The sequence below is a fragment of the Bos indicus x Bos taurus genome, chromosome 22 (assembly GCF_003369695.1).
Source record: "Bos indicus x Bos taurus breed Angus x Brahman F1 hybrid chromosome 22, Bos_hybrid_MaternalHap_v2.0, whole genome shotgun sequence".
Classification (NCBI taxonomy): Eukaryota; Metazoa; Chordata; class Mammalia; order Artiodactyla; family Bovidae; genus Bos; species Bos indicus x Bos taurus.
Genome location: NC_040097.1, coordinates 6018914 through 6042727, shown reverse-complemented (window position 1 = coordinate 6042727; position 23814 = coordinate 6018914). Strand labels below are relative to the sequence as shown.

The window sequence follows — 23814 nt, the reverse complement described above, 5'->3', positions numbered from 1 at the left end:
CTGGTGGCTATCTGATCTACCACGAGGAAAGAACATGGGAGAATGAAGCCAACCCTGGCAGCAGCATTGAGGGAAAAGGAAAAACCAGGCCCTAGTAACATGACTTGAGCCCTGGATTCAGCTGTGCCTGCTGCCCTCACCCTTGTACTTCACAGTCGTGTAAGCCAATGCATTCATTTTTTTTTTTTTTCGCTTAAACTAATTTGTGTTGTGATTTGGCTACTGGCAACTGAAAGATTTCTATTAAATAGCAGCCTCAAAGGATTCATCAATTAATTGCCTCATTCAACAATGATCTATTTAGAACCCACTCTGGGCCTGGCACTGATATGCCATCTGCCTAAAAGGAAATCAGGATGAAGATTTATCATCTTAGAGTATTTAGGGCAATGGGACCTAGGCTCTGCAGGCAGTTTCTAAAGAGAAGCACCCAATAGGCCTGGGGTGAGGTCCAGCTCTTAGAAGCAGGTTTGCAGCAGTGATGACCACAGCAGGGATCACACAGCACCAAAGGCTAATGGAGTGTATGGCAACAGGTTCCCAGAGAGGTCACTGTCAACTGGCTATTTGGCCTGGGACAATGACAAGTCAAGACAGTGGTTGAGACGCTGCTGTTAGGAGTTCATTAAGGAAGATGGTGGGTCAGGACGGAGGTTCAGGTCAGAGGTAGCAGGGAAAAGGAAGCTAAGCCTACGAGACCGTGAATGTTCACACTTCGGAAAGGATTTTGCAGCAGCTAAACTGAGCTGTAGAATCACTCAAAACCAGCTGGCAAGCTCTTTAAATTCAGACCACCCGTGACATGCTCTGAAGTTCCTGTCCCACAGCCCATTTCCCCATCTGTAAAATAGGTGTATCAGCTCCCTTCCATCTAACCCTCAGGGCTGCCATGAGGATCAGATGAGGCGCCCCGGAAATGGCAAGATTCAGGCTTGTTTTCCAGTGAAAGCAGGTACTCGACTGAAGGAATAAAATCTGTGCTCTGGAGTCAGATCAGTAAGTGTGACTGCTGGGGCCGGATGGGTCTTGAAGAGGCCCAGAAAAAAACAGATTATCTTCAAGAAGGTGGCTGAGCAAGCAGAGGGAAGCTGTGGGTTTTGTAGAAATGACTCTTGGAGAGCCAGGCTTGCCGTGCCTCATGGGAGAGTCCAGCTGCACAGTCTCCACTACTCTGAGACATTACCAGCCCTCAGCTGATGGTCTCCTCACCACCTGAGAAACAGTGTGGGCGGCGGGGAGGGGAGACTGCGGGGGGTCTGCTAGCTAAGCAGTGTGCCCAGAGCCTGCTTCTGCCCAAGGGGCACTTTTTCCTAATGCACACAGAGGTGCCCTTTGGTCTAATGGCGGGCGTGCACAGGCGCATGCACACGCGCACACACACACACACACACACACAGGAGCACAGATGTGCATGACAGCCGCAGGGACCTACGTGTGAGGGACAATCTTTGACAACCAGAATCCTAGCTCCATTGTTCGCTTCCTTGTCCTTGAAGCCCCAAGTCAAAGGTTTTCCATTTCTAAAGCGAAATTCCTTCTTATACGACATCTTAGATTTTTTAGCTAAAGACACCAAAGGACAAGCTTCCACCAAGCAGGTCCCCATGCAGCCAGGGTCACTTTGTTCTAAAGCCACTCATTCTCTCATGGCTGAACCGTGAGATGCAGATTCTGTCTCTTCCTCCCTCCTGGGTTCCTCATGTCCCTCCCCTCTCTTTCTGATTCCCACTAAACGGACACCTCGCTGGAACCCCCAAGGGAGCCACGCGGGATGGGAGACTGAGTTTGTCTAAGCAGAGAAACCAGGGCCCCTCTGACAAAGGGTGCTCAGGCTCACATGGTTTGCCACAGAAAAGCACCAAGACCCCAAACTTTGCACAGATTCCTCAAATAGATGCTGGCTTTGTGGAGGGTGGGGGCTGGGTCTCCAGAGCTCCATGAAGGATCTGTGACACACGGCCCAAGAGACTAGAACCAACTCTGTTTTTTAAGGTGAGCAATTCTCATGCACTCGTTATATCCCGGGGGGCTTGTTGCATTCTCACTGCATGGTCACAGTGACCTATTTCACAGTTAGGAAAACTGAGAGCATTTTCTGAACAGTAGTTCCTATGCTCTCCAAAAAATAACTGAAGAATAGAAAGCTTTAGGCTGGATTCGTGTAGATGTCTGCCTATTTCTGGAATGTTGGGGTGGGGCTGATGCCACATAACCAGCTCACTTTACAGGTGGGGAGGCTGAGGCCAGAGAGGAGCTGTTAGGAGCCAGGGCTGAGGGCTGGACCCTATCCTCTGAGAGCACACGGAGCACTGACCACCCCAGGCCACAGCCAACATCGCTGTGCACAGCTCACAGCAGTGGCCCCACATGAACCCCCCTCTCCCACCCCGGGACACACACGCCTTGGGAACTAAAGACCCTGGGCTTGGAGACTCAGTTCTGCCTCTCACTGGCAGCCTTGGGTAAACAATCAACCCTGTGCACTCCAGTCTCCTCACATATAACATGGGAACAATACAGACACAATTTCCCTCAGAGTATTGCCGTGTGGATTAAGTGAGCTAATCCACATTAAGTGCTTACTGCAGTGCGTGGTGCGTCCCAAGCGCTCAAGCATTGTTGACTTGTGTTATCTCAGTGGGCCAAAGAACGCTCTTCACGCTTCTGTGACACAATGAATCGAATAGAAGATGCCTCTCTGATGGCATTTTGGGCATGTTTTCTTCTGTTTAGAAACTTCTGGGAACAAGTTTAGAGGTGTGTGCTCACTCAGTCATGTCCGACTCTTTGCAATTGCATGGACTGTAGTCCGCTGGGCTCCTCTCTCCATGGGATTCTCCAGGCAAGAATACTGGAGTGGGTTGCCATGCCCTGAGGCAGGGGATCTTCCCAACCCAAGGATCAAACCCGTGTCTCTCAGGTCTCCTGCATTGGCAGGCAGGTTCTTTGCTATCTGGGAAGCCTGGTTTATATATAGTAGTAGCAGCAGTGTTAGTCGCTCAGCAATTCTGACTCTTTGTGACCCCATGGACTGTAGCCCGCGAGGCTCTTCTGTCCATGGAAATCTCCAGGCAAGAATACTGGAGTGGGACAAAAAAAAGTAGAATACTGGAGTGGGTAGCCATTCCCTTCTCTAGGGGATCTTTCCAACCCAGGGCTCAAACCCAGGTCTCTCGCATTGCAGGCAGATTCTTTACCATCTGAGCCACCAGGGAAGCCCCGGGTACACGTATATACACACACACATATACATTCATTATGGTTATTCATATCACACACTCATAAAATTCTCACCATGACTCCTGTGACGAAGGTGTTGGGTATTTTTCCCATTCACCTCTCCAAGCCTCAGTGTCTCCAGTGGTGCAAGAGGCCAGTGCACGCTGGTCCATCCCACAGGGTTCCCATCCATCCATCATCCATCATCCAGCCACTCATGTACGCATCCATCTGTCTATTGGGAATACCCAAAAGACAAGGCATGTGAGGCTGCTTCTCAGACACAGAGTCCTAGAATACCATGAAAGCTGGTCAGTGCCGCCGGATGCCAGCCATTCCGAGGGGCTCTGTTCACAGCGGGGGCTGTGGGAAGGACACCCCAACTCCAAGCTGTGGCACCCAGTGCGAGGGACCCTGTCCTCAGCAGCAGCTGGCCCCGACAGCACACACCTAGGGCAACAGGCGTGCCTGACTTCTCAACGCTCTTCTGTACGTCCTTTGCCTCAGACTCCTAACTGTTCAAGATCAGACGGGAAAACATTTTGTTCAGAAATTAGCCTGAGTCCATTTTCATTTAGATTTGTCCCTGTTGCTTGACCCAAGTCCTCCGAGAGAGCCACCAGGGAAAGAAAATCTGCTCTCAGAGGGGGAGGAGGTGAGGCAAGCAGACCTCCACAGCGGCATGATTTATCCATCGCGAGGCCACCTGCAGCCCACAGAAGCAGCCAAATCAGCAAAGTCATTTTACAAAACCCGCAAAGCGCTTACTCACCAGATCGCAGGCCATTATTTTCCCCTGGACGCCAGATGGGCAAAGATGTAGGCCCCGGCTTGACGAGGGCGGAGCAGAGGAAAGAGAAAGGGATGCAGCCCTGAAAGGTGTTGGTGGGGCTCTTGGTTTAAAAAGGCAACGTGGAGGCTCACGAGAGCTCTCTCTCCATAGTTCTGATGTGGAAACCACCTGGGCAGACGAATGTGCTGCCATTACCAGGGGAGAGGGGCTGAGAAGGAGGGCAGGTCCATGACTAGTGGGGGGGGGCGGGGATCCACTCTGCGTTCACGGAATTGTCAGCAACTACAATTCAAGAAGATAGTGAAAGTGAAGTCGCTCAGTCGTGTCCGACTCTTTGCGACCCCAAACTGTAACCTACCAAGCTCCTCTGTCCATGGGATTTTCCGGGCAATAGTAGTGGCGTGGATTGCCATTTCCTTTTCCAGGGGATCTTCCCAACCCAGGGATCAAACCCGGGTCTCCCACATTGTAGACAGACGCTTTACCGTCTGAGCCACCAGGGATAAGCCCCTCCCAAAATAAGGTAAGCAAACTCTGGGAGATAGTGAAGCCCAGAGAAGCCTGGCATGCTGCAGTCCATGGGGTTGCAAAGACTCAGACACCACTTAGCGACTGAACAACAGCAAAATGAGGTATCTCAGGGTTTCCTAGATTTTGAGATATCCTGGACCAGTAAAATTTAAAAAGCAAAACAAAACCAACCAACCAAACAAAAAAAACATTAGGTAAATCAATCTAAAATTACCAAACTTTGAGAGAAACGGACCTCCTTCTAGCATCAGCACGACAGAAGAAAGTCCATTTTTAACACAGAAAGAGTAGGAAGATTGAAATCCCAGGACAAAAGGGCCTCCTTTTCTCTCAGCTTTATGGAAAGCTCCCCACCATTGTCCAATTTGCCTCAGATCAGAGAACCTCGCTGAGTACCAGCACTGGCCTCAGGTGGTTGCCAGGAAACCACCGAGACGATGTGCTTGGGCCCGGAGGGAGCCCAGTGGATATTAGTATTCCGTCTTATTTCTCACACTCTGCCATGCTGTTAAGGTATTTGCTGCACATCCTCCCCTCCCCACCCCATCTGAGTGGTGGGCTTTATGTGGGCAGGACGCAGGGGCTCAACAGAGTAAGTCCTCAGTGGGGGCAGAGTGAATGGGAGAAGGAAGAACATTCTAGAGAGAGCAGAGGCCAGTCCCAGAGATCACGCAGAGATCAAAACTAAGGGAGGGGGCCAACCCCTCCTCCCACCCATACACACCAACCCACCCCCGCCACCCACCACCTACAGAGCATTCTGTCTTCACACTGCAGAGTGAACCACAAAGGCTCTGGGGACAAAGTGCGGAAATAATGTTCACATCAAAAGAACAAGAGTCTTCATTCTGAAAGGGCAAATCAGGAAAGGGGACTGGGAGGGCGCTAAGTCAGAGCTACGACTGTTCATCACTGGGGATTGACACAGAAGAGAATACACCCCTGATGCCTGAATGAGGCCCCTTTAAGATCAATAGAGCAACACCCAACCCATGGGGTGAGCTACCACTACCGTGGAAACTTGTACCATCATCCTCTGAACAGCGGACACTTAAGAGCACTCACACAGACCAATATAACTAAAAGCAAAAGTGTCAGTCACTCAGTCGTGTCCGACCCTTTTCACCCCCATGGACTGTAGCCTGCCAGGCTCCTCTGTCCGTGGGATTCTCCAGGCAAGAATACTGGAGTGGGTTGCCATTCCCTTCTTCAAGGAATCTTCACAACCCAGGGATCAAACACAGGTCTCCTGTATTACAGACGGATTCTTTATCTTCTGAGCCACCAGGCAAGGCCCACCAGTATAACTAAGTGATGGATAAATAGGTGCATGGATGGATAGATGGATGGATGGGTGATGGGTGGGGAGATAGATGCATGTGTACATGGATGGATGAACAGCAGATGGATGGAAAGATCTATACACAGATAGGGATAAACAGACACACACACACACACACACACACACACACATCCATGTCTCAGTATCTCCTTACAAAAGGCACTATCTCCTCTATTTAATAGAGGAGGAAACTGAGGCTTCTAAAGTTTGCCACTCTAGTCACTCACTCAAACCGTTAAGCAATTTTTGACTCCCTACGTTTTGATGATTAAACTGCGTGAGGTAGATGCATAAAACCTGTCTCAGAATCACCTCCAGGGACAGAGAAGTGACTCTACACCTGTCAACAGTGATCCTGTATGGAGAGAAGGAGAAGGGCAGCAAAACCCGCTCCTAGAGGAAAATCATTCCCTCAACTCTGGCCAAGATGCTGGGAACTTTCCCATAGAGTATCTCCCTTAATCTTCCAACCTCCACTTTTTAGTTGAGAAAACTAATGCCCAGAGAGCTCATGTGACAGAAAGCGAGAAAGTCAAGATTTGCACTCAGGTCACTCTGATCTTAGTCTGTTTGGCTGGCTCAGAGAACGTTTTGATGAATCATACTAAGTTAGAAAGAGAGAGTAGGGATCAATCCTCACAGTAGCTCTATTTTCTTTTTATTAACTTAAAATCTGCATATTTTTACAAGATGTACAAACTTGAGGAGCTTGGAGCTGGCGAGCAAACAAAACCCCAGCCAACATGACTTTGATTCCTGCTCAGAGAGCACATGGAGTTAACACGCAGATGCACGCATTAGGCTCTGCTTTGGCGGAGTGCGCCCGAAATAGCTGCTGTCCTCTACCCGCCTCTCTCCCCAGCCATCATTCATTACTTTCTGCTTTGTGGGCGCCGAGGCTCATCGGTTGCAGACAAGTCATCTGGCCTCGCAGCCTTTTTCTGAAACTGGGTGATAAATGTTCAAGGGGACCCAGTAGGCAATGGATGAGGGGACACGTTGAGGTCATGATCAAGGCTGCCAGATGCCCACATTCCGGGGGATCCCTGGTCTGAAAGGATTCCCTTGGTGACCCCAAGAGCATCTTCATGTTTCGCTGTTTTGGCTGGCACTTGGAAGGATGGTTTGTGGTCCTCAGGAGGGGACAGGAAGGGGTGAGAGTAACTTGTGTGCTGTGACCCTCCTGGTATGCAGGTTCCCAGGCGACACTGGGTAAACTGCCTCTGTGCTTTCCTGTCCTGAGAATGGCGCTGGGTCAAACCACACATTCAGGACCAGCCACGGGCTCTAACCAGAGCCTCAAGACGTGTTTGGTGAATGAATGAATGAGTGAGTGAATGAATGAGCTACTTTGAGCATCTGTGTTCTCACTCGTTATCCTACCACACAAACTCTCACACAGGTTAAAGGAAAGAAACACGCTTTTCCCTTACCTTAAAAGCTAAATGCTGAACAGGTGTTCCTTGTGATTGACAATTCAGCACTTGCCTTTAAAGAAATCTCAACTTCTATCAACCCAGCAAGCATTCCCAAGAGTCTGGTGCTCCATTCTAAGCCACATACGGGACTGATAGAGATGAAGAGAGGCAGCGGGCTGCAGAGGAGCGACCCCCCTGGACCCCAAGGCAAGCATGGATTCTCTGAGAGGCTGAGGGGGGAATAGAGAGTAAAGAGCATGTGCCCCCCACAAGGCACTCACGAAGGCTCCAGGGAAGGCCTATGTGTCCCATAAAAGACTCTCTTACCTCCAGTCATCTAGAATCCTGTGCCTAAAAACTTACAGGAGGGCTTGGGGCCCGAGATCAGATAGAAAATGTGAGAACATCCACTTTCCCCAGAACAGGATTAATAGGAGGATTAAATGAGATAATGTCAGCAGGCATGCCTGACACACTGTTCAGTTCAGCTCAGTTGCTCATTCGTGTCTGACTCTCTGAGACCCCCATGGACTGCAGCACGCCAGACCTCCCTGTCCATCACCAAATCCCGGATCGTGAACCAAAAAAAAAAAAACCGTGACCTCATTCCACAACCAACAGCCAGTGTGGATCAGAAGATCTAAGACTTGACAATTTCAGCCTCCTGTGGTTGGGGTGGGAAATGGGTGAAATAAAAGTATGTGGTAGCCTCAAAGTCAAGGGTATTTGATCCACACCTGATAGCTCAACGCTGGACTGGAAGAAACACAAGCTGGAATCAAGATTGCCGGGAGAAATATCAATAACCTCAGATATGCCGATGACAGGAGAAGGCAATGGCACCCCACTCCAGTACTCTTGCCTGGAAAATCCCATGGATGGAGGAGCCTGGTAGGCTGCAGTCCATGGGGTCGCTAAGAGTCGGACACGACTGAGCGACTTCACTTTCACTTTTCACTTTCATGCATTGGAGAAGGAAATGGCAACCCATTCCAGTGTTCTTGCCTGGAGAATCCCAGGGACCCGGGAGCCTGATGGGCTGCCGTCTATGGGGTCGCACAGAGTTGGACACGACTGAAGTGACTTAGCAGCAGCAGCAGCAGCATGCAGATGACACCACCCTTATGGCAGAAAGTGAAGAGGAACTAAAAAGCCTCTTGAGGAAAGTGAAAGTGGAGAGTGAAAAAGTTGGCTTAAAGCTCAACATTCAGAAAACAAAGATCATGGCATCCGGTCCCATCACTTCATGGGAAATAGATGGGGAAACAGTGGAAACAGTGTCAGACTTTATTTTTCTGGGCTCCAAAATCACTACAGATGGTGACTGCGGCCATGAAATTAAAAGACGCTTACTCCTTGGAAGGAAAGTTATGACCAACCTAGATAGCATATTCAAAAGCAGAGACATTACTTTGCCAACAAAGGTCCGTTTAGTCAAGGCTATGGTTTTTCCTGTGGTCATGTATGGATGTGAGAGTTGGACTGTGAAGAAGGCTGAGCGCTGAAGAATTGATGCTTTTGAACTGTGGTGTTGGAGAAGACTCTTGAGAGTCCCTTGGACTGCAAGGAGATCCAACCAGTCCATTCTGAAGGAGATCAGCCCTGGGATTTCTTTGGAAGGAATGATGCTAAAGCTGAAACTCCAGTACTTTGGCCACCTCATGCGAAGAGTTGACTCACTGGAAAAGACTCTGATGCTGGGAGGGATTGGGGGCAGAAGGAGAAGGGGACGACAGAAGATGAGATGGCTGGATGGCATCACTGACTCGATGGACGTGAGTCTCAGTGAACTCTGGGAGTTGGTGATGGACACGGAGGCCTGGCGTGCTGCGATTCATGGGGTCGCAAAGAGTCGGACACGACTGAGCGACTGATCTGATCTGATCTGATCTGCCAGTATATCACTGCTAAGGACCTCATGCTTCTCTTGGCCAATCTGTAAAATGGGTATGTGAAATAAAAATATCTCCTGCCGTATCAATAAACAACAACAACAAAAGTCACAGCCATCAGTGATTTCCGGCCTCCAAAGGTGAAAAGGGCTCCCAAAATGGTGATCCAGCGGATGCTGCCACCCCCCACGGTGACTGCTGAGATGCTGGGGAAATGCCAGCAGCAAAGGCGAACAAGGAAACAGGACTGCCCCAGATGGCTGAGGCGCATGTGAAAGGAATGGAAGCAGTGAGCCCAGAGGCTTGCAGATGCCTGACCTTTGCCTTCAGACTGCCTGCTCCCTTTGTTGCGTAGGGACCTTTAGTGCATAGCCTGACGTTGCCTCCTGCCTCCTTGGAGCAGTTTTCTCAGAACTTCTGAGATACGGCCTTTCCAGGCTAGGAATCCTACACGTGCCCACAAAATAAAATAACTCTCAACGTTCAGGTTGTGACTCTGTTTTTTAGTCAACAGGTACAACTCACTCCTTCCTTCAGCAGATAATCGGCGTGCCTCTCCGTGCCAGAACTGCACTTGGAGGGGTGCGTGGGCAAAAGAGCCCCGACTCCCCACCCCCGTGGGCCTTCCATCCTGGGGACAGGGCCTTCTAACAGCCGGCAAAGTGCACGCCAGAGTTTGGCCCTTTCTTTATCTGACTGTGCTTCTTTTCTTAAAAAAACATCACACCGAATGCCTGATTCTGCTTCTTGCTCTTCTCTCTCAGCGATGTGGTCTGGAGACAGAATCGCACACGTCCACAGAGACTGGAACCCCCCTCCTCTCCCTGTTTCTGTTACCTGGGATTCCTTGGGCAGCTGCCCTGTGGTCGAGTCAGCTCCCTGTGGTGAGACAGTCACACAACGTGAACTCACCTGGGCAGAGACTTGGACTACTTTGCTCATGGCTATGTCCCCAGAGCCTGCAAGGTGACCGGCTCAGAGCAGGCGCTCAGTAAACGGTTATCAGGTGAAAGAAGGCGTTCAGGTTGTTTCTGAGTCATTTCCAGTCGTCTGATAACAAAGAGCGTTCGGTGACCACCCGCATAAGCCTCCAGGTGCACAGGACCACGCGGCACACTGGCATCGCTCTGGACTCAACTTTTTATTTGGAAATAATTATAGATGTGCAGGGGGTTGTTAGGAAATGAATAGGAAACACCCAGACGTCTTTCGCCCAGCCTCTCCCAAAGTCAAGATCTTGCATAGACAGAGCACAATGTCAAAACCAAGAAATAGACATTCCACAACCCTAGAGCTTAGTTCAAACTGCACCCGCCATACAGGTGTGCTTGTGTGCGTGCACGTGTAATTTTATCACAAGTGTGTGATTTTATCACAAGTTTGTAATTTTATCACAAGTGTGTGATTTTATCACAAGTGTGTCTTTGTGCACACAACAGCCCCTCCAAGACACTCAACTGTGCCATCCCCACAAGGCCCCCTGCCCTCCCCTGCATGCCACACGCCCTCTCCCCATCCCTGACCCCTGACCACCACTAACTTGTTCTCCAACCCTAAGATTATGTTACGTCACCAAAGTTACTCAAACGGAGTCATGGAGCAAATAAGCCTGTGGGACCGGCCTTTTTCACGCCTCGAGGTTCATCTGGGTAATTGTGTCTATCAGCTATTCATCCATGATATGGTCATTCCATACTGCGTTTAACCCTTACATATATTTTCAATTCTCAGAAATACAGCACATAATTACGGCTGGTTTGCATTGTCATACGGCAGAAACCAATGCAACATCGTAAAGCAATATTCCTCCAATTAAAAAAAATTAAGTTAAAAAAAAGGAAGAAATACAGCAGAATTGCCCCCTTAAATGCCATGGAAACCCTGACCAGCCATGGATACAACATCTATTTCCCCCACATCTTCACCAACACTGGAGGACATCAAACTCTTTAATTTCTGCCAGTCTCATGAGTGAGTGGGGGCTTCCCTGGTGGCTCAGTGGTAAAGAACCCACCTGACAATGCAGGACACATGAGTTTGTGGGTCAGGAAGATCCTCTAGAGAAGGAAATGGCAACACACTCCAGTATCCTTGCCTGGAGAATCCCACAGACCAAGAAGCCTGGTGGGCTACAGTCCATCAGGGCACAAACTGTCCAACACGGCTGAAGTGACTAATCAACAACCCAAGTGCAAACTGACCTCGCGGTATGTGGGAGCCCATACTTTCCTTATTCCACAGATAAGACTCAGAAAACTCTGCACGGCAAGGGCCTCCTTGGCATAGGGACGACTATAAGGAAAGACAGCCACCTAATGTGACAGCCCCAGAGGGCGACGCTGAAGCTCACCTGTATGCACACCGAATGGAGGTGTTGGTGGTCCCAATTAAAGGCCTGCCTGGACCCCAGCCCTTTTCAGTGTGACTCTGCCATTCAAGAAGTACCATCATATTTCCCCAATCCTGGAATTGGGATGACCTCATAACTTGTTTTGGGCAACAGAAGGTTTCCCAGGTGGCAGTAGTGGTTAAAAAAAAACCCACCTACCAATGCAGGAGATATGAGACGTGGGTTTGAACCCTGGGTCAGGAAGATCTCCTGGAGGAGGACAGGGTAACCCATTCCAGCAATCTTGCCTGGAGAATCCCATGGACAGAGGAGCCTGGCAGGCTACAGTCCATGGGGTCACAAAGAGTCTGACACGACTGAGCAATTGAGCATGCACGCATGCACCGGAAGTGACCTTGTGCCAGTTTTGAGCCCAGGTCTCAGTGACCCTTGCATGCTTCTGTTTTCTCTCACAGCCCTGCCACTGCCTCTCCAACAGACTCACACGTGCTGCTGGAGGAGAAGACACAGCGCACAGCAGAGCTAAGCTGTCCCATAGAGACTGTCCTAGGCCAGCCCCGAGCCAGCTGACCCCCCACACCTGTGAAAGAGCCCACCACAGTCAACAGAGCTGCTTACGTGACTGACAACAGACCACAGACATGTCAGGGAATCCAGCAGGTCCAGAAGAACCATTCAGCTGAATTGTACACTCATTGCCAATAATACAAACCAACTGCTTCAAGACATCAAGACTGGGGCAATTTGTTACCAAGCAACAGCTAACTGATACAGCAGTGTTGGAGAAATCTCCCGCCAGGCAAATCTCCCTGGGCACAGTGACAGCATCACAAGATGGATTTGAAGGAGTCTCTGGCAAATTAAGATCTATCTCTGTTCCAACATACAAAACTCCCAGACAAGTTCCCCCGCTCATCCTCCAGCCCCAGGCCACCCACTCTGAGTAAGGAACTTTAACAACTTCTGTCAAAGACAGTTGCCGTCTTAACACGACAGTGGGTGGGAAACCCAAAGTGGTAAAACTGCCTCTTCCCTGGTCTCACCCGAGGAGACAGGGGTGTTTGCAGTTAAAAATACCCTTTCCCCTTTAAAACATGGAATCTGTCCAGGGTCAGCCTCCCACACACTTCCACTCAATTTCTGACTCTGGTTATAAAACCTTGTGCCAAAAATAGATTTCAAGGGGATTTCATAGACATGTTCTCAGGCATAATTGCAGTGTTCCTGCAAACTTTGGAGAAATTCAATTTCAGTCTTTGAACACACACACTCTTCAAAGCCCTGCCTCCCAGGTATTAAACATCAGGAAGAACTATGATTGATCGCTCTCTCTCTCTTCCTCTCTCTCTCTCTGGTTCTGCCACAACGCAGGCAGGTGTCAGACGCAGCTGTTCTCAACGAGCTTCTGCCTGGTCGGTTTCAGCAGGCTGCCTCTGCTCCCCTCCAAACTGTCCGGCCACTGGCTGTCCGGCCACGGGTTTGCACACCTGCTCAGGCCTGGCTGGCTGTGCACCTGCTCTGGCTCCTCTCTGCTCCTCCTTCCCACCTATGCCCTTCCCTTCCTTTGCTTTCCCCGAACAAAGGCATCCCCAACACCCCCTCACTCCATTCTGATCCTGTTTGTCATTGCAGCCTCCCCCTTCCACCTCACACAAGTGCAGAGCTTGGAACAAAGAGGAAGCTAGAATTAAGCTGGCCCACCCCCTCTTAAGTTTGCAGAGGAAGCCTGGAGAGCCAGGCTGGGTGCAGGATGCAGTCAAGGTCAAATGTGTGGGTGGTGATCAAGGCAGAGCTGGAACCCAGGACCCCCACACCAAGGGAGTCACCTCAAAATGTGATCACCCACCAGGCTCTAAAAGAACAGCAATAATGATATTAATAATTATAATAGCTCCATTTATTAAATTCTCCTTATGTGCCAGGCACTGGGTACATACTTAATTATTATTGTCATTTTATAGATGGAGAAACTGAGGGATGGAGAAACTAAGTGTCCCATCAAGGTCACAGCTATTAGCTGGGAGATCAGGGATGTGAGGTCAGCTCTGATGCCAAGGATCATGGCTCCTCAGGCCCACCCTGAATCCTGCTGCAAGCACCTCTTCCACAGGGATGTCTTGCTCCCTCATTGCACAGCGCCAAGCTTCTCGAGGCCCTCCTTGCCAGTTTACAGGCTCCCCTTTCCCATTCACTCCACAGTCTGCTGGTCTTAGGTGGGCCCTCAAAGGCCATCCCAGCCCCTTTGTAGAACGGAGCCAGTGTTTCAGAACAGATGTGCTTTCTCAGCCAAACTCCACCACTTCCTGGCCCTGTGATGTCCGACAAGCAAACTCACCCTCTGAGTCTGTTTCCCCATCTACAAATGGGACAGGATGATCCATTTCATAGAGACACAGGAAAGAGTGGATGAAATAAATACAAGTATGATGCCCAGGACACAGTAGGCTCTCAGGAATGAGTCCTCTTCAGGACCAGCTGGTGCCCTCACTGCCCCGTATCCACCACCCTCACATCCAGTCTCAGAGCACACAGGCCACCACCCACCACTGCCCTTCACAGTATCTGGTCCCTAGTGGGCCTTGTCCTACTGTTCTGGGCTCCTATGGAGGCATTTACCTTCTATGACATGTCTAGTCAGTGCCACCATCCAGGCCCCGATTCTACACATTACTCAGGCTCTAGTGTTCTCCCCACTGCCAAATTACCACAACTTTGAGGAGAAAGCCATTCCTATACTCTCTGAAATACCTAAACCACCCCCAGCCCCAGTCGATAGATCACTGGCACTGTTGGTACACAGAGATTTCAGGGTCCAATGCAATCTCCGGCAACACCTACTGATTTGTTTCATTCATTCATTCAACCCATAGTTTGCTCAATATCCACAAGGTGCCAAGCCCTGTGCTAGCCTGCAGAAGACACAGGAAGGGGTAAGCCCCAAGCCCCTGTCCTCTCACAGCTCCCAGCCTAGCAGGGGAGCTGGGATTGTGAGCACACAGTTGAGCAGACCCTGGGAGCTTCCTCCCCAGTGGTCATTCCTTTCCTGGCTGGCAGAGCCCTGACTGTGTTGGGCACCTACCTCTGCCCTTAACTGATGCAGAGATAAGTCCTAGTCCTTTAAAGCCCTCAGTCACATTCCCTTGGCAGTGATTGGTTTAGACACGGCCATGTGACCCAATTCCAGCCAATGAGACAGAAGGGAAAGTTGGTTGGGGGCTTCTAGGAAAGACTTCCTCCCTGATAAAAGAAACAGAGAGCTGCCTCTGCCTTTTGTCCCCTGGGTCCTGTGGCATCTTCAGGGGATGCTCAGGACAGCAGAATCCTTTTAGAGATGATAGCAGAGGAGAAGGACAGAAAGACTGTCGGTTTTGATGGCATGGAATGAACTGCTAAATTAACTTGACTCCAGAGCTTTGGATCATGTGAGATAAGAAAGGGTCTTACTCTCTGTCAGTCGAGTCAGGGAATCCAATTCACTGAAGCCACGGAACCAGGCTCCCTGGTTCAACAGTGAATACTCAATACCAAATAACACTTTGGTGATGCCTACAGGACATCTTTCTGAGCCCTGAGCAGTTCTGCCTTACTTTGGGGGGTTGACTGGGGTGGATGAGGAGCCATGAAGAAAAACTTCATAAAGAAGTCACCTACGATCAGTCTTCCTTTCCAAGAGCTGGCTGAGATGGCGTCTGCCAAGACGGGAGGCATGAGCTAGCCAGGGTGTGTGCAGGCGAAGGGTCTGAACTCTGCAGGAGCCCACACACTGCAGATGGAGACAACAGCACCTTTGCTGCGTCCTCTCCAGGCCTCACCTTGTTCCTCTGTAAAATGGGGACAGAAACCTTCCTTGCAAGGTGGTGGTGGGGCTCTGCTGTGCACATAAAAGCACTTGTAACTGCCTGGCTCTAGTAAGTCTTAGCTGCTGTCACAGTTGGCCTCTGCCTGGGGAACGGCTCACCCAAAGATGGGACTGAGGGTCTAAATCCAGCTCCCTCCATGTCCTCCCCTTCTCTCCCACTGCCTCAGCCTTCCAGACCAGCCACCGTCTCCCTTTCATCTCCCTCCTTTCGGGCCCTTTGCAGGCTTCCCTCCTGCCAGAAGTGGTTCCTCTACCTGATCATACCACGGCTCTCATCTCTTCTTTCGTCCCAAACTGTTTTGCCTGAGCCAGTTGATGTCACTTCTAGGAATATGTCCTCAGGAGGTGCCTGAACACAAGCCCAGGGGTCCACAGACAAGACATCCATCCCAATGGTGCCCCTAATGGCACAATTCAGGAACAACCTCCAGGAAGGGATCCATTAAATAAATTACAGCAGAGCCACTTATAAAAGACAAGGTAGAGAAATATTTACTACTATTTAAGATGCCCATACTCTACTACTGAGTGACATAAAGATACAAAAACAACAATAACAACAAAATCTATCTATTTACCTATAAATCATAGAGAAACATCTGGAAGGACATTATCTGGAACAAAATGTTAATGGATGTTAGCTCTGTTTTATGGCATTGCATTTGAGTTTTACTTTGTACTTTTTGATATCATTTGTAATTCTATAATCATTATGTAACCAATCTACAATTGGGAGGGGGAGCTATTTTTATTTTTAAAAGGGAAAAAGAAATAGAGAATTATGGCCAAGATCCACCTTATTTGGACAATCCTCACCTAAAGTCATGTGCAACAGGATTGGAAAGTTTATACTAGTTTTGATGACTTGAAATCTCCACCATGACATCCCACCCCTACTTGGAAACTTCCTAGTGTGGTGAGCTCGCTACTGTGCCAGGCCAGGCCCTAATAGCTAGAAAGCTTTCTCACACTGAACAGGACTCTCACTCTCAGTCCTAATTCTGGTCTTCCGTGCCACACAGAACCAACCCAATGCTCCCCTCTCCCTCCACCACAGCCACTCATCAAGTGACGTGACTTCCTGGGGATGCCCCATTCTAGCCAGAGCACAGGCAAAGGCCCGGAGTTGCTCCAGCACACATGGCCCATTTCGAGGATGCTGCAGACTTGTCTGGCAGGACCACATGGGAAAAGCAGATGAGGCTGGGGTGAAGTTGGAACAGTTCCCATAATCTGTGCCACAAAGACTGACCTTTACCTCACAGAGCAGTGGGGCTCACCCATTTTGTATCCACAAGACCTTCAAACACTAAAATTTTAAGCATTACATGCGAAGGAATGAAAGACTTAACACATCTCTAGAGCTTCCCTGGTGGGCCAGACAGTAAAGAATCGGCCTGCCATGCAACAGACCTGGGTTTATCCCTGGGTCAGGAAGATCCCCAGGAAAAGGGAATGGCAAGCCACTCCAGTATTCCTTCCTGGAAAATGCCACGGACAGAGGGCTATACATCTCTAAACAAGTTGTGGTTATTTTAGCTCGTGCCCTACCTGTATCAGTCAGGACAGGACAGATTATGCTGCAGTAACAAATAAGAGCAAAGTGTCAGTGTCTTAACAGCAAAGGCTCACTTCTCACTGATTGCTGCACGTCCATCATAGTTTGGCAGAGGGCTCTGCTCCGCATCATCTTCACTTGGGAATCACACTGAGGGAGGCTCCAGCTCCATGCTGCCTCAGTTGCCGAGAGAGGAAAAGGGGACAGTGGCTAACAGCATGCTAGTTATTAAAGCTTCCGAGATGACAAATGTCACTTCTCCAATTTCACTGGCCAAAGCAAGATACATAGCTGTAACTAATGACAGAACAAGCAAAGAAGCTCCGTTTACCACCTACCTAGAAAGTAAGGAGCTAGAAATACTTCTCTAGCACTAATGACTACCTCAACTAATACAGATGAAGAGAGAAGAAGAGGGGTGGGTGAGAAAAGAGCAAAGAAAGGAGATGATATTTATGACCCAGGCTTTTTTGCTAAACACCCTACAAATCTTAATCGGACCCTCTTTATACCCTCGCCCTTCACAGCTCATCCAGTTTCCTCACACAGCATCAAAAGCATGTTTTTCTGACATCACTCACACGTCGATGGCCCAGCTGTGAGTTGTGGCCGGCAATCGCCACTTAGGCAACGCGGCCTCGTCCTAGGATTTTGTTGTTGTTGTTGTTGGGTTGGGGACAGTGACTGTTTGCGTTTGATAAGAAATCCATTCATCCAACACATTTATTAGGCACCTACTATGTACCAGGGCCTGAAAATGCAAAGTTAAAAAAAGAAAGGCCCCACCTGTGCCACCTCTAAGAAGCATAGTGATAAAGCGGGGCTCTGGCCGCTGAGGCTATTTCCCCTTTCTGGGTACCCTCTCCTTCCCCTCACATCATCCTCTCTCTGACACATCACTCCTCTCCAGTCTCCCAGCCCCTTGAAACCAGGAACAACATCTTCATACCGGTGGGTTTTCAGCTACTAGAGCAGGCGCCATGCAGTGAGGCCAGCTCGGAATTGGAAACCCGAGGACTGGGTTTGAGACGTGGCTTCATCAGTGAGTAACCACCTTATGGGGAGAGGAAGCTGGTTTTTATGGAAGCATGTCACAGGGCTTGCTGTGAGGAAAACTGAAAGATACAAAGACATGTGAAAAGCTACCTAAGTTAAAAGATGATGAGGATGGTAACAGTAGCAACTGTGTGCTAGGCACTGTTTAAGAATCACGCGTCTTAATTCCTCTCATTCTCAGGAAAGCACCCACGAGGCAGGCGCTGCTGGTATCCTGTCTCACAGATGAGGAAACGGGACTGAAGCAGCTTAATCCCCCAGGAAGCCAGGGACACGAAAGTGATGGCGTCAGGACGGTGGGGCAAGCAGGAAGGCTCAGGTGGAGACGCCTCTGTGTATGCTTGGGACTGCTCTCTCCCTCAGCGGGGATTGATTTTTCTCTCTCAGCGTGGACCGAACAGTTGTCATTTGCTCCTTCTCAAGAACGTTCGATTCTTCAGAGCTGGTATTAACCTTGGGGCAGAGAGGAGTTCATTCTCGGCCCAAATCATTCACATTCACACAGTCAGGTTCACTGCGGCTGTGCATGAGGCTGTGTCCTCCCTGAAGATACACTGGAGCCCTAACCCTGCACCTGTGAATGTGACCTTATTTGGAAACGGGGTCTTTGCAGATGTGATCAAGTTTAGATGAGGTCATTCTCAGTGAGGGTGGGCTCCATTCTAATATGACTGTTGTCCTTATAAGGACAGAGAGATGTGAAAATGAGACACGGCAGAGTAGGGGGTCAGCCGTGTGAAGACACCGCAGAGACAGCAGTCACGTAGTTACAGGCTTACGAGCAGCAGAGATTGCTGGAAACCATCAAAAGCTTCCCTACAGGTTTCAGAAGGTGCGTGGCCCTGCCGGCCCCTTGATCTCAGACTGCTAGCCTCTAGAACTGTCTTGCTCGCTCACTCAGTCATCTCCGACTCTTTGTGACCCCATGGACTGTAGCCCGCCAGGCTCCTCTGTCCATGGGATTTCCCTGGCAAGAATACTGGAGTGCATTGCCATTTCTTTTTCCAGGGGATCTTCCCGACCCAGGGATCAAATCCATGTCTCCTGCACTGCCAGGCAGATTCTTTACCACCGAGCCACCAGGGAAGCCCCTACCAAACCTGAGTCACATAAAATCTACATTTTCAAACAGGGACGACATCACCCACCTCATAGGATTGTCAGGAAGACGAAAGTAGGGGAACAAGGTAAGTGGCCTCACATAGCATCTGGCACATGGCAGAGGCTCTAGAAATGTTACTTGATTTTCTCTCTCCTCATCTCTATTTTCCCCCCCTGCCCCCGCTGTCTTCCCGACCCCCACCTCCACCCCCACCCTTTCTCTCTTCCTCTCTCCCTCCCAGGATGGGCTACATAATTTGGAGGATGTAGTGCAAAGTGCCAGTATTCTTGCCTGGGGAATCCCAGGAACGGTGGTGCCTGTGGGCTGCCGTCTATGGGGTCCCACAGAGTTGGACACAACTGAAGCGACTTAGCAGCAGCAGCAGCAGCAGTGCAAAGTGAAAATGTGGGCTTCCCTGTTCAAAGTTATTAAGGATTTCAATATGTGACCACAGAGTATTGAATCAAGTTGTGGGGCCCCTCTCACCACAGAATCCTGTGTCATTACATAGGTCACACACCCAGCTGGCCCTGCTCCTTCCCCTTCCCTGCCGTCCAGCAAGCTCTCCTGCTTCCCAAATCTTCCTAGCCTGATTTTCCAAATTCAAGGCCCCAACAGTTGACCCCCTTTTCTGGTACTGTTCTCTGCTAATGGATTCAAAGTTTCAGATAGCATAGAGCTAATAATTCCACTTCCTTGGCAGGGAGAGGAAAGGAGGCCAGTCCGAATTAGTGAAAAGCCTGAGAAATAAGACTTTATTATAATTTTCTATATTACTAAAGAAATTCAATTTTATGACTTGCAGATTTCTACGGTGGCAGAGGTGACATGGAGAGGAGGAGCGAGAGGAGGAAGTTCTGCTATTCTGGATGTGACTGAGCAAACAGAAAAGATTTAACTTATAACGAGCACATTCCTTATTTGCAAATGATGCTACTACACACCGTGTCCCTTAAGTAGGTTAATATTCCTCTTGCCAGCACTCACTTTGCCTGGTGAAACTTTCTGCTGCGATAGACGCTGGTAAGATTCTTCTGCAGTGGTTCTACATAACAAGATGATTTCCCTGACCTTGCAGGCAACCCATAGTATAGACTGGGTTACAGAAAATTCCTGTCAAAGGGAAAACCAGCACAACCAATTCTCTCTCTACCACCTGCCTCCAGAATAGTCACGTCTTCAGAGCATCCTTGTAAAATGCCACAGCACACCTGCTTTGGACACAATCTTCGCTGGCTCTGCTGTTTCAGATCTAACTCTTGTCCTGTCGCAGTTAGATTCAGACCTATTTGGGGGATGGTAGCGCCAGGGATGGGGGAGCCTGGTGGGTTGCCGTCTATGGGGTCGCACAGAGTCGAACACGACTGAAGTGACTTAGCAGCAGCAGCAGCATCGCCAAACAGTTCACATACCCCACACCTCAAAGCCTCAGTTAGTTACCTGGGCCTGGAACGCCCTGCCCCCAACCGAGCAGTCCATCAAAATCCTAATTCAGGTTTCAAGCTCCAGCTTAAAGGTTCTGTCCTTCAGAAAGCTCCCTCAGACTTTTTCAGGCAAAATCTGTGCCTCCGTCTGCCCCTGCGGCACATCTATTACAGCATCTGTGTTCCTAACAGTCATCTGTGAGCTTCTTTGATAGAGTGAGAGTGCCCGTGGGCCCTGGGTCTTGTCCATCTCTGGGGAGACACTGCGACTCAGCAGTTAAGTAGCAGAAGGGGTCCCAGCCCCACCACTAACCAGCTGCATGCAGATGGTAACAGCAGCTTCACAGCCCTGGGAGGATTAAATCAGATGATAACTCGAAAGGGCTTAACAGAGCCTGGCAAAAAGCAAGCTCAAAAAAAAATTAACAGTTCTCCATGAACACTGGTGTATAAATACAAGGTCACAGGATGGCCATGCAACCCGGTTTGGCTGGACAGTCCCTGTTTATGTCCGCAGTTCTGGTGTTATCATTAATAATGCCCTCTCTCATTCTCAAAATTATCTCGGCTTGGACGGCAAATCACATGGTCACCCTAGACAACTGGGATCAGGTCTGTTTTATTTACCAATGTCTCCCTGCCACACCAAACAGTGCTTAGCACATATTAGGTATTTAATAAAAATGTGTCAAATGAATGAATGTGTCTCCAGGGAGCAGGAGGCACCTAGCACCTGGCAGGAGCTTCATAACTGCAACATATGGCTGATATTTCTCAGTGCTTCCAAGCACCCCTTGACCCAGAGAAGGCATGACTCAAGGCTAGGCAAGGGAATGAATGAATGAGTTCCTCCTGCCTCGTCTCCTCTGCTGCCAATAGTACCTCTGAGGGAAGGAATGACATCGCACAGAGGTAGAGAGAACAGTGGGTCAGATGGAGAAGGTGAGGCTGATGTTCGCCCATAAGACTGTGGAGGGAGGGGGGTGATCCTCCTGGGACTACAGCAGGGCACCCCCGTCATCATCTCCCAGCTAGGAATTAGCGACTGTTCTTGCCATGGAAGAAGCAAGAAACCACAGCCTGCAGTAGCCGGACCAGTAGGTCCAGAGGGCTCTTGAGGGTCTGGGACTCTTGCCACCACCAAACATTCCACACAAGGGTTCAGGGTTCTGGCAGGTGCTGCCCCCTAGCAGCCCACAGAGCCACAAGGGAGAACCCATCGAAATCTAGATGCCAGAGCAGACTGGAGAGGATGGGAACCGTTTCTTCCCTTCTGAGCCCGGAAAGGAAATTTCACATGTTGGTAGCCAAAAAATTTTTGGATACAGACCATGCACTAGGCAGGGTGGTAAGAACTTTAAGAACATGAACACAGCCATCGGAACAGCCCTGGGAGGTAGCTACCCCCATTTTACACATGGGGAGAGTCAGAGGGGAATTGACTTGTCAGAGGTCACACAGCTAGTAAGAGACAGAGCCCAAATCCCCCAGGAGTAGGAACCAAACAGGAGTACTCTCCTTCCCTCTCAACCCATTTGGAAAAAAAAAAAAAGCCCAGTTCTTGCTCCTTTCACAGGTTGGCTGTGTGACCTTGAGGTTGGATCGCCCTCTCTGGGGCTCACCTCCCATCATTAAGAATAACGTTCTAGGATGCTAAGACACACACCCGATGGCCAGGACAGAGTCTCCTCCTGAGACCACAGGGCTTCAGGATGACCAGGCCCTGGGTGAGTCCAGGTGTGTGGAAACATATTGATCCACTTTGGGGCCCTAGGTGGGGTACCTGCCTAAATCCTCTTTCTCAAGGACCCTTTGACGCTAGACTGAAAAATCAAGCTGCAGATCTGAGAGCCTGACGAGAGTGTGGGGCTTTGGAGCCCTTGTGGCACCAGGTGGGGGACTTCTGGAGCTTGGGCAAGGGCTGCGGGCAGAGCGAGGGGCGCCAGGGAAGAGCAAGGCCGGAGGTGCAGAGAGCACCTGGCAGAGGGTCCCGCGGCGCTTAGGCTCTTGGAAGCTCCGAAAGCGCCTTTGCGGAGGAGAGAAGCCCCCAGCCCCGGGTCAACGTCCACAGCTGCGCTCCTGTCCCTAGCCTGCAGATACCCGGACCTGGAGAAAGGGGGGACCCCGCAATACCGGGGAGAAGCCAAGCAGAGAAGTCAGAGACAGCTGGGAAGGAAGAAATCGGGGGGTTCTAACGCCTTAGACGACCCCGGCCCCAGTCCGGGGCTGTTCGGATCCCCGGAAAGTTTGCGCGCGGCAGGCGGACGGCGCGCCCCCTCCCCGCGCCTGCAGGCGCCGGGTCCGCAGGCGCCCACCCCGGCCAGCCCCGCCCGCGCCGGCTGCCCGCTCAAGGTCACCGCTGACAAGGCGCCTGCCTCCGCGGGGCGAGTGGACCCGGGACGCGCTCCGGCTCGGGCTCTGGCCGGGCAGCGGTTCCCGGGGACGAGCGCCCGAGGAAGGGAAGCCAGCCGGCAGGAAGAGAGAGACCGAAGGAGAGGGGAGGAGGCCCAGAGCCCCGGGCCCGGCCGCCCCTGCCTCACCTGCGCCGGCTCCGCGAGCGAGATGCTGCCGCTGCCGCTGCCGCTGGTGCGCGCCCGGCCCGGCCCGGCCCCGCTGCGGCTGCGGCTCCTCTGCCGCCGCTGCCCCGCGCTCGCCTCGCCCCGCCGCCCCGCCGCCGCCCGCCCGCCTCCCTCCCGCCGCCGCCGCCGCCTCTGCCGCCGCTGCACTGCGCTCTGCCCGCCTCCCTCCCTCTCTCCCTCCCCTCCCGCTCCCTCCTCCCCCACGCGCTCCCCCTCGGCCCTCCCCAAACTCCGCACGGAGAGCGCCCTGCGGGACCCGGAGCTCGCGGTCCAGCCCGCGCCCCACCGCGCGCGCTGGAGGGCCCAGGGAGCGGGTGTCCGGCCTCTCCCCGGGCTTGGTCTTCAGGTACTTCTATCAGCACCAGCTCGTTACCGCCCCCGCCCATCAGCCTGACCCTTGGAGGAACCCTTTCCCCTGGGTCAGGGTACCCCAATCCCATTCCCAACACACAGAAACCCAAGGCTGGGGTCATGCAGTGTGGGATTACTAAGGTGTGGTCGGGGTATACGGGGAGACCTAGCTTTGAGGGAGAGGGCTGGCTGGAGCAATCCTGGGGTGTTGAGCCCGAGGGCACTCAGACTGGGAGAAGAGATGGGGGTAGGGCAGGGGCACCTGTTGGCCCCCAGCCTCCAGCCCTGGCTCAGTCTAGGGCCTAGATTAGGCGGGCACAGAGGAGCAGAAAGGTGGACG

The 23814-nt window shown here is 51.0% G+C and overlaps 1 protein-coding gene across 13 annotated transcripts in view; it reads right to left on the bottom strand.

The window, feature by feature from the left end:
- Positions 1 to 23167, bottom strand: part of ATP2B2 (ATPase plasma membrane Ca2+ transporting 2) — a 380950-nt gene extending 357783 nt beyond the window's left edge. For 8 of the 13 annotated variants that reach the window (XM_027522829.1, XM_027522815.1, XM_027522822.1 and 5 more), the window contains exon 1: positions 23085 to 23165. The gene's annotated coding sequence lies outside the window, so the exon portion shown is untranslated. Of the gene's footprint in view, positions 1 to 23084 lie in introns of all 13 variants that reach the window. The other 5 variants (XM_027522833.1, XM_027522827.1, XM_027522826.1 and 2 more) reach the window with 2 other exon arrangements.
- Positions 23168 to 23814: the final 647 nt, after the last annotated feature.